This window comes from Corvus cornix, chromosome Z (genome assembly GCF_000738735.6).
Source record: "Corvus cornix cornix isolate S_Up_H32 chromosome Z, ASM73873v5, whole genome shotgun sequence".
Taxonomy (NCBI): domain Eukaryota; kingdom Metazoa; phylum Chordata; class Aves; order Passeriformes; family Corvidae; genus Corvus; species Corvus cornix.
The window spans coordinates 62,276,216-62,287,805 of NC_046357.1; the positions used below are offsets into that span (position 1 = coordinate 62,276,216).

The following is an 11,590-nucleotide window of genomic DNA, read 5'->3' on the forward strand; positions in this document are numbered from 1 at the left end:
CATTTATTTATTTACTTCTAGAAGAATTAGAAGTTTTCAGTTTATTGCTCCTATTGCTCTTACAGAAAATACTGAACCCATGTATTATGCCCATTAGCCTAAAAGTCCTCAGAGCAACAAAAGACTTGTAGGGAAAAAGGGTCATAAATCAAATTAAAATCTGTTAACAATTAACCTCTTTCATTTTCATTGATTTAAATACATACTGACGGTTATTCTTCTTTTCTGTAAGATGGTGAACTTGAAAGACCTCCCAGGGTAAATTCTGTATATAACCTGATATACAGAAAGCTTAAGAAACTTTTCCTGACATTTACCAAAGTTGAACACTTTTTTCCCTTTTCTCTGATTTTAGTTCCAACAGACAGTGTCAGAATACAGAATATGAAGCTTATTGAGCTTCTCAGATTAGTGCAGCAGAAACTGCTTCTAATCCTCCGTCATCATCAAATTGACTAGTCTGACATTGTCGGTGCTGAGCGCTGCATGTACCAGCAAACACTGGAGGCTGAAAAAATATTCCATTCTAATCTAAAAGAAATTTATCCAGTACTGCATAGACCTTGCCTGTATCTCCTCAGAGAAGATACAAAGAAAAGGAAATAATCTAAAAATCTATATTTGATTGAAAAAGTGATGTTTGGAAAATGTTCTGATGCACTATCCATTTCTGAACTAATATTTTATATTATAAGGCTAGCATAAATATTTTATACTATAGTTCAGCAAAATACATATTTGTTAAACAGGAAGTATTCGCATATTCAAAGAACGTGGGTCCAAGCCAGGATTCTGAATCCAAACAGATGGCAGGTAACAAAGGCTAGTTGAGACAAGGCTGTTGATGGCAAAACCCAAATGCTTTACTGGCAGGGTGATGCATTATAAAATTTCCAAGCTTATGCTGAGTTTATATTACAAACTAAGAGATTCCTCCTATCAACCTCCACTTAAGCTGCCAAATTCTCCTCCAAGGAGCTACCCATTGCAGTGCATTATTTTATCAATCCTAATGCTAATTTGCAAAAGAACAAAGTACCAAAACCCAAATGAAAATACCACATACCTGAAAAGCCTTTTAAAGTAAAGATTTCACCATCTGTTCTACCAGACAACACCCACCTACATTCCCCATGTTGAATACAGTCACCTTTTAAGAAGTTCCTAGAAAACCTAAGCACTGTTGATTTAGGACTTCCAGGATTTAAACTAAGCCCTGACTAACAAAACATTTTTTTCAGAAAAGAGGTGCTCTTCTTTTCTGAAGAAAGTCAAAATATCCATCAGAAGATGAACCTTCATATCCTTTTTCTAGATGCTCTACTGTCATGAGAGAATTTAGGAGGAAGCTGCAAGAACAGAATCACACCAACCAGAGACATAGATTTTATTTTCAAAATAATCCAGCCAATAACAGATAATCAGTGGTTGTATCTTTACATTAGTAATGACAAGAGGGGGTTAACTTAACAGTTGTGTTATGAAATTACTCACAGAATAAAAAGAGAAAGCTGTCATTGACACTTTTTACATATGTTTCATGTTAGTTTTTGAGGCATTACATGTTTCAGACATGGCAGCAAATTAGGCTGTAGACTTGTCTAGTAATACTTCAACAAGATGACTTGAAAAGTAGAAACATTAATAATAATTTCTCATTGCTTTGATGTCTTTCTGTAAATTTTGGAAAAGGTGGGAATGAACTTCACGGCAGGATTTAGAAACCAATGTAGACTGCAAAATTCATGAGAGAGTGACTCTGTCACCTCTGATCTCTCCTTCAGATTAAGTGGTTAGTGGTTGGCTACTGATGGCTAGTGATGGCTACTGATGATCCAATCCAGGAAGTCATCTGAAATGGGCTGCTTCTCCAAAGTTGCTGGAAGAAATCTCATCACAAATGCAACGCAAGCTTCTACTCTCCAGGGAACTGAAGTTGAAAAGAAGAGGAGATTATGCTAGTTCTGAGCGAAGAATCCTGTTTCATGTATCTTTGCAATTCTACAGTCCTTTTAGGGCAGGAAACATGGGGGTTTTTTCTTAGTTTGGGGTTTTTTTCTTCGTTTGGGGTTTTGGAGATGAAAAATCTTAGTGAACAAATGGCCTGATGAATACCAAGTACACTGCAGCACATGACCATGCTCTGAGTAAGCCAAATGTGCTTTCTAAATGGAGGAATCTAGGAATATAGGAGATGCAGATTATAACTTCCCTGGAGTCACTAGGTGATTTTCAGTAGGCAGAAACCACTGCTGAAATATTCACTCACAAACAGCAAAACAAAATGACAAGCGAAAAAACAAATGAAAGTCAGGACCTTCTCTCCAGCAAATACTAGATTTTGCGAGACTCACCTGAATACTATTCTCCAAAAGGAGTTTTCTCACTGAAAGAGTTAATAGCAGCAAAAATTACAAATAAAGCAAAGAACAATTATGTTCTAAATCCATCCCTGGTGTCATCTCAAACAGGTAAAAAATTTCACTGATTCTTTTATCAAATCTGTTTCATGCTGAAAAACACTGATATTTCATAGTTTGAAGATTATGCACATAGTTTGCTTTGGAAGTTGCATAACCTCTTATTGAGGTGTATGAAGATTTTCCAGTAACAAAATCTGTACTGCACAGAAGTGGCATTAGCAACCAGAATCAGTAAAGACAAAAACTGGATCTTATGAACTGAAAAATTCACATATATACACAGACTCACATTCCATAGGAGAGGAGGAAATCTGCAGACAATGTATATAAACAAAATATTAAACTGTCATATTACCATGCCTGAGACTAAGCAGATATGATTTTTTTTTTTCTCTGCTACAATGGCATTATAAACTGTGCAAAAAAGATCTCAAGGACTCTAAACACAGTCACACACGCCAAGGTACTAGACAAATAAAAAACATTAGTTGCAATATCATCTATGGCAGTAGCAGGTCTTGACTTTGTACCATGGCAAAAAGGTATATCTTGACAGATAAAACTGTCAGGGGTAAAAAATTAATATATGTTTAATTAGAATTAGTACCTTGATGTGAGATTCCACTTCTCATCCATACTAAAAGGATGTTTAAAATTTATATTTTAAAGATGAAACATCATTCACTAGTACCATCAGTTAGCTGTTAAGATGGCAGTGTAGAGGAGGGGTTCAGGGACCAGCAAGTTCAAAGCCTGAGCTTCCATGGCTGGATGTTCTGGTCGTGTCCAGTGCATTTTTTAAACAGTTTCCATTTCATATATCTCCTGTGTTTAAACAGCAGGGCACTCTGGAGCCAAGTGAGGCATTTCCCAAGAGTCCTTTGGTGGGGACAGAGCAGAAATTAAAACAATTTTGTTTTGAAGTGAAAGCCCAAAAGGAGTTTGCTGAGCCTTTCTGTTTCTCTTTAGATATTTATGTCCCTCTTTGGGAGGAGACTGCATGCAAACAAAAATGCATGTCTTCACACTGTGGCAAACAAGCTAATTTGACATTGGTTATTCTTATGAGCATACCAAGGAATATCACCAAGTAGCATCAGAATATAGTCTTTAATCACATGGGGTGTGTTCCCTAAGAAAAGAGAAACTCATAGACTTCAAATAATATTTACATCTGACCTCCTGCATAGTAGAAACCATAAATGTCATCCAGCAGCTCCCGCATCAACATCATAGTTTCTGTTCCAGTTGCAACCTTTGCTTTATGAATGCTTTTTCATCTTGATTTAGAGATCTCTTGAGTAATGTCAGAATGCATGGTAATAGGGACTTAATCAGGACTGAACAGTCAGCAACTACTCACTTCTGGCTCAGGAAGAGCCAAAGTAATATGTCCATGATCTCAAGCAGTACATCTTAACACAGTCAAAAAAGGAAAGACTACGCAGTCTTTATCTGGTACAGTGACATCTGTTCTCTGACTGACTTTAAAGAGCACCATACACAGAAAAGCCCTGAAATCCAGTACACAACATCTTTTTTTGGCAAGGAATAGAAAATCAGCTTTTCCAACTATGGTGTTTCAAATTTCTGCCTCTCCTTTGAACAAACACAGCAGAAAGCCCACCACAGTTAACACTAACTTAAACTTCTTGGTCTTCCACTGTGCCTTGGATTTTATAAAACTATTTATAATAAAATTAATTGCCATTTCAGCATAGATATTTAAAACAATACGGGGGCTATGCCATCCTTCTCCCTGACTCACAGCAATGGGAGAACTAACATACTGTATTTAATATAGAGTGCCCATATTTTAAGCAGGCTTCAAGATACATTCCATTGAAGGTCAATACACTGTTAGTGAAAAGACAATTTTAATATGGGAGATAAAATATCTTGATCAACCAGTCCCCTAAATAACCTTTAACCACTGAAATTCCTTCAAGATATTATGTAGTTTAGGGGCTAATTAATACTTTTAAAATGCCAGGACACTTACAGACCAAAAGATGCCATATACAGATGGCTACTCCAGTATATATGAAATTTTTGTCTATACTTTGGACGTGAGCTATTGAAGAAAAGGGTGGTAGAACAACTACTTAAATGAGTCCTTCCTCTTCTATAAGGCTGACTGAAAACAGGCAAGATAAAATAACTTTAGGAAGAATTGCTTTGTAAAGATCCACAATATTACTGACGTGTCACGTGAGTTACAGCCCAATATAGCAAAAGTGGCATTTCCATTACAAGATGCTGTTTTCAAATACTTGTAGTTTTCATAGAAGGAGGTAGAAAATATGGCTGAAAATTCAATACATGTTTACAATTTGCATGCATGTTTTTAAGACTTCTCTGTATTTCCTGGTCTAAGAACATCTTATACGCATTAGTCTCTAGTTTAAAATTCCATAAATGTGGTTCAAAAGGCTGTAAACACACTAAGTCATATTACATTCCAGGAATGTGAGACTATTGTTCAAATGACAGTTGGAAATAGTATCTACTTCCTTTCATCCAACTATATATTATAGTCTCCCTAAGTGTCCTTCCTGAGAAGACAGAAGAATTTTTCCTTCTGAAAACAGACAAAATCCATGTTGCCATGTTTTCACTGAGTTTTCCTGAAACAGCTTTTGAACTGGGACCATAAGCAAGGCTTTTACAGCAAAGTGAGGAAAAATTTGCCTAGGTCTGACTTTAATTGAATGATTCCCCAGCTGTCTAAATCCTTCTGACACGAAGAACTGTCCATATGACAGAGGCACAAGCAGAATTGGTTTTTTCACACTTTTAGAAAGATGCAGTGGATATATTGGGTTTACATGGGAAAATTAGTAGTGGGGGTGCTACAGGTGTGCCTTCTGTGACAAGATGCCAATAGCTTCCACCGTGTCAGACAGAGATAGTTCTCTCCTGAAGCAGAGGAAGAGAAGGAAGGAGTGAGATAATATGGAGTGAGCTGACCAAAGCCCTAATTCCCTATTCCCTTGTGCCACTTGGAGAGGAGGTAGAGAATTTGGGACTGAAGTCGAGTTCATGAAAAAGGGAGGGGTGCAGGAAAGCCTTTGAAGATTCATTTTCATTTCTCTTTATCCTACTCTAACTTTTCACTGGCAATTAATTAAACTAATTTTCCCAAGCTGAGTCTGTCTTGCCTATGACAGTCATTGTTGTGTGATCCTGCCCTGACCTTCTCTTGACACAAGCCTTTTGTCATATATTCTCTCCCATGTCCAGCTGCAGAGCCAAAGTGACAGAGAGGCTTTGGTGGGCTTAGGCATCCAGCAGGGCCAGCCCCCCCCCCCACCCCTCCCAGCACTCTGCAGCACTCATAAAGGATAAGAACAGGTAGGCTATAGCAAGCATCTTCCAGTGTATTAATTCAGGGTTAGACACAAAACTGCCTACACGAGACAGTAAATGGAAAGCATCTGTACCTTGTGCTGCATCTCCCTGTCACTGTGAAGCTCTATACCTACTATCACCACTAAAGGTAACGTTAATCTGTTAATCTGTTAATTTGTGTAAATTAAAAGTGTGCAGTAGAGAGCTGGCTGTGAGTAATTATTATGCTATAAATCCCTGTCTTTCACAATTTGTTTTACTCAAAGTTCTGTAAAGGGGATTTAAATACGCACATAAACACTTCGGTCTATATTTCCCAGCCAAATATTGGCAAGCCTCAATATACCTTTAGCAACATCCCACAGCCGTGGGTGATAGAATACCAGTATAAACATTTCACATCTGAATTACATACATGTAGTAAAAGTGAAGCTCATTCATTTAGGCCATTTAAGAGAAGTTAAGCACAACTCTCTATGTTCATCTCTGTGCTAGAAGTGTCTTTTCGACATATACAGCGTAAAAAATTAGAATTTTCACTTCTTCTACAACTCATCCAGTCTATTTTAATTAATGCTCTAAGTGACACGAGCCCTGAAGAAAAGGTTTCAAACAGAAATTCAGAGAGGGAAAGAGAATGCAAGAGCCACGCTGTATTTATAACAGTACATTCACGAATATCACTAAGTAGGTCAGCGACCCTTTTGCACGGCAATCTAAAAATACACATGTGCTCACAAACCTGAGCAAATATGGACACAGCTAATGTTACTGCTTCTTCCTTTACTCCAGCATTTGTCAGCACAGTAGTCCAGAAACTCTGGCCATGACAAAAGCAATTCCAAATTTCTCAGATTTCTCTCTCTAGCAATAAAACAGAGATTTACGTGGTTAAACCTACAGAAGAAAAAGAAATAAAATCATCCCAGATGACTAAATCACAGTTTCTAGTGAGTAGCTTAGTAACTGAACTCTTTATCCCCTGAAGGACTACTCAAAACATTTGTTTTCATTTTCTTGACATCCTGTCAGTGGTAACATAACTGGGGGTGCTGCTCTGCTTGTTATTTTCTGGGGTGAAAATTATTGTCTTTGCTGAGGAATCTTAAGAGGTAATGAATAATAAAAGTTAGAGGAATATACCCAGCCATGTGATCTCCCAGGAAAGAACACTTGCTCTTGAGTACACTTGCAAACCACAGAAGGCAGTGAAAAATCTCAGGAGCTAGGCCACTAATGTAGGTGGAACTATGACGTTCTCACTATGGTCCCTAAAAAAAAGATTAATTTTATGAAATTTTAGCACTTTTTTGAGGCTGATCCTTTAAGAATTGGCGCTTTTCTTTGTGCACAAAGTAGCTGCTCAACTGTTAATAGCTTGCTACTTCTGTGCTTTCATTGTCCTTGTATTGCCAAGGGTGTGGCAGTCATTGTGATGATATTAAAGACTTCAGGAAAAAGCAGGAATATCTGGCAGTGCAGTGCATTAAAACATTACGACACCTAGACCCTCAATTCAGGCCCAACGAGCTAGAATTTTTGGCTTAGGAAACAAGTGAACACAGGTTAAATGATCTCATTCTAGCCTCTAGTGAACATTAATCCACATCACAGAACCATCACGCAATTTGTCAGAGTGGTTATATTTTCTTCAAAACATAATCTAAGACTAGTGAGTTCTGAGCATGGTGCTGCACAGAAATTGCTGTTTCTTTTCATAAAGAGTTTGCATGATGTTTGACGTTGACATCTGTTGGGGTTTGACGCTGGCTAAGCACCAGGCACCCACGAAAACCCATTCACTCATTTTCCTCTGCTAAAGCTAAGCAGAGGAAGGGACATTAAAACGAAAACTTCAGGAGTTAAGGATTAGGGGAAAAACATTTTAAGGGCAAAACAGGCTCAAAAACTTAAACAGTATAAAGAAAAATTATTATTAAAAGAATTAAAAATAAAAAGTGTAATGAGAATTAAAATAAACCTTTAGAACACTTATTTTCTTCCCAGCCCCTCCCTCTTTCCCACCAAGAGCACAAGGGGACAAAACACAGGGTTTTGGTCAGTCTTTCACTTTGTAAGAATCTTTCTTCAGTTCATTCAGGGAAAGGAGTTCCTTCTACTGTTGTGCCGTGGGGTCCTTCCCACAGGAGACAGTTCTCTATGATTTTCTCTAGCATGGTTCTAATTTTCACGAACAGCCCGCCAGACCTGCTGTAACATGAGTCCCTTTCACAGGCCAAGCAGTCTTCCCACAACTGCCTAGTGTGGGTCATTTTAGTTCATGGGGTTTAGTCTTTTAAAGATAAGCTTTTCTAGTTTGGAAAGGAAGGCTCTCTTCTTCTCTCTCTAAAGGCAAGGGTCATCTCTCTTTGTTTGAGTTCCTCACTAGATTATAGCTTTTCAGTATACACACACTCCAGCGTGAGCACTCTTCTTCACAGGCTGCATGTGGATCTCTGCATCCCCCTATGCACCTAATGAATTACAGGGAAATACTTTGTTTTATTATAGTCCTCACCACAGCTTGTAGAAAAATCTCAGCTCCCACTCGTGAAGCACCTCCTCCCTCTGCTTCTTTTCATGCCGCCATGTTGGTTCTCCTTACATGTCCTCACTTCTTCCCTTTTCTCTGGTTTGGAAGAAAAATATTGTCCATAAGTATTCTTGTTCTCAAGTTCTATCAATTGAAGACTTCTTACAGAGCTTTGCTGCAGCAAAATGTTGATCTTGTCTGCTCCGTGTTGGGGAATTGTTTGCCGTGTTTTCGTTGCTGGCCACGTGGTCTCTGCCGGCACCGCACAGGCAGCCCCAGCTGCATGGTCTCGGTCTCGGGAGGGCCCCAGCCGTGCAGCCCCTGGCAGCTCCGTCCAGCCTCACCACCCCTCAGGAGAAGAAACTGAGCTTCCCACAGTTTTGCCTGTCTTAAATATGTCATGACAGAGGCGTTACCAACTTGTCTAATTGGGCTAGTAACCTGCCCATCATCAGAGCCTTCAGCGATTGGCTCTGTGCCAGACATAGAAGCTTCAAGCAGCTTTTCTCCCATTCCCACCAAAAACCAGGCTGTGTTAAACTGACACAACATCTTCTGTTCCAGGCATTGTTTCTAGATACTAATTTTCATTCATACTTGCCTGTAAAAGTGGTAAGAGAATTCTAAAGGGGATTAACATGAAACTTATGTACATTAACAGCAAACCAGAACTGCTTCTAACAAGGGCAGAGGTGCAGTCTATTGCACCTTAATATTAGAGCTGCAGTCTCCCAGAGATGTTATTTGAATCTCAGAATCCTCATAGAAAAAGATTTCTAATCTGGTTCCTCCTTACTCCCATGGGATGGTAAGTTACTGCTAACCTAACAGTGCACAGTTCCCCACTTATGCGTTCAGTAGTAGCTTTACTGCAAAGATCAATAGAAAAGCGGCTGCACAGAGTGCATTTACCGGTCCACCTTCTAGCCCCTATTCTGGTAAGGGAACAACTGAGTGAAGATCCCAGCGTCCTCCAAAGTGACAAGACCAAATACCTTCTCAAAGATGAAAGGTGGCTGTCACACACATTATATCCTTGAAATGACAGAACAGCCCAAACAAGAATTTAACCATTTCCTTCTATGTAGTTCTTACTTATGAGTTGAAGGACTGGGAAAAATTAGCACCTTATTCTGTAAATTTCTAAAAGCAACCCTTTTTATAGAAAAAAGTACTAATGGGGGGAAATTAAGTCTGGGATTTATGAGAGCTCATTATGCAACAGCTCTAAGAGTACTCCATCTACTTGTCCTCTAGTATATCAACACAGTTCAGGAGTTGCACATTATTGTTATAACCTCAAAAGAAGGAATCTGATGAGCTTTCCAACAGCACAGTTGTAATTGGATTGCTTTTAATATCAAGAATTTACAAAATATTACATGTGCCACATGCAGAGGCAGTTAGAAACCCAATTATGTAAAGTCCCAGTAAACTGACACTAAGCCAGTCTACAGTATACAACCTTGTCAGAGACACAGCAGTGGCCCCTGAGGTTGGAAGAGGTCTGGAAAGCCCAGGAATGGTTGGCACTAGGAGCCCAAGGACCTTCCTATCACACATGTTATGACATACAGCTATGTAACAACCTAAAGAGATCGCACAGGCAGAGCTGCTTTAAAAGAGAATAGATACAATAGGAAGAGTCAGTGATGCAATTGCGACACCTCAGAAAAAAAAATAAGTGGAGCTAATTACTCTAGCACCCTGTATTGTGTGGCTGCTTTCCTAACTACTGCCTTTACAATGTTGAAGTTAAATTGTATTTAGTAGTTGGTTTCATGTGTAGCTAATTTTGCCTAGGAAGTCTGGCTACCTACCTTTTTGGACTGGCTGTTAAATACTAATACCACAGGGTCCATCCATATGGCCACCTGAGCTGAAGGAAGCATTGTATCTGGAGACGTGCTGTATGTGTAGCATTGCAAATACTTGCAGCTTTTGGAAACAGTGGAACTTAACCAATGTACATAGTCGTTGTAGTCTGATGGGAGAATGTTTTCAGAGTTTGCCCTAGATACCAGGAGGTCTGGTGGAAAAGCTCCATTCCAGAGAAGGATGGGGAACATGGGGTCAGCTCTTAGAAAGGCACTTGAATGTCAGGCTTGAAACTATGGAGATGATGACTGTTGCAGAAAAAAGAAAGTAGAGGCAGTCCTGCCAAACAGAGAAAGCATAACTACATCGTGAGGAGCCAATTTAATCTTGGTTTCTGTCTCAAATACTGGTTGTCAGAGGCATGCGAGGGAGGGGGTGCACACGTGCCATGTCCAGGAGGCAGCTAGGAGAAGATGGAGGAAAGCCTTGTGTCTTGGGAGACTTTGACCGGCAACCACTTCGCATCTCACATGGGACAGGCAGTCAGCAGGGAAACACCAAAGACACTGCACCCCAGAGAGGCTCTCCAATTGGATGTCAAAAGGTCTCTACCAATGGACTGCAGTGGGACATTGCACAGGGCCAATGGTGTCCTGTCAGCAGGCTGGCTTTGGGAGGAGCCAGGGGCCATAAAAATAGCTGCAACACAAGCTCTGGGGACTTTTTGGCTTTGGCTTTTTGAGTTTTGTGATTTTGGGCCTTTCTTGAGTCAGGGCTTTTTGAGTCTCGTGGTTTTGCTTTGGCTCCAGTCTACTGAGGTCTGCTTCTTGCCCTGGCCCTAGCCTGTTTCTTGTCCTTTTTGCCCTGGCTCTAGTGTGCTTTTTGGCTCTTCTTCCCTTGCTGACCCTTGCTCACCCTCGCCCACTCCTCACTTGCCCTCTTGTTGGGCACTTTGTGGCACACCAGCTGACCTCCAAGCTTCATTTGTAGCCTGTGTCCTGCCCTACCCCCTCACCCGTCCCAGTCGCCACCTGTCCTGCCTCCCTGTGTCCGTGACCGCCACCCTGCCGCTTTGTCCCCGCATCCCTGCCTGAGCCACCTGCGTCCAACCCTGCCTGCCTCTGATCCAGCCCGTTGCCACGATCCTCATTGCGACCCTGTCCAGGGTCCCACACCTCCTGCCCAATCCCCCCTCACCTCGTGTCCAGCTGCCCGTCATGGCAGGAGCTCTGCCTATGGGGCCGCGCCTCTCTCAGTGCATACGCCCCACCTCATGGACGTCGACGGCACTCCCCGACCCTCTGGTGGTAATGCCCGCTTCTTCTCTATGTCTCCCCTCTCTCTCTCCCCCCCCATCCTTTTTCATTTTCCTTCCTCCTTTTCTGTCTTCGCTAGCCCTCTCTAGTAGGGCAACTCCCTTCTGGTTTTTCGTTACCAGTAAATGGTTCTCAGATAAAATGTTAGT

At 40.6% G+C, this 11,590-nt stretch overlaps 1 long non-coding RNA gene across 1 annotated transcript; it reads right to left on the reverse strand.

Moving 5' to 3' along the window:
• Window positions 1–1,373: 1,373 nt before the first annotated feature.
• LOC120411568 lies at window positions 1,374–9,937 on the reverse strand. Its single transcript, XR_005603969.1, has 2 exons — window positions 8,293–9,937; window positions 1,374–1,930 (listed from the first exon to the last, which is right to left on the reverse strand). It is a non-coding gene; the product is annotated as an uncharacterized LOC120411568 (long non-coding RNA).
• Window positions 9,938–11,590: the final 1,653 nt, after the last annotated feature.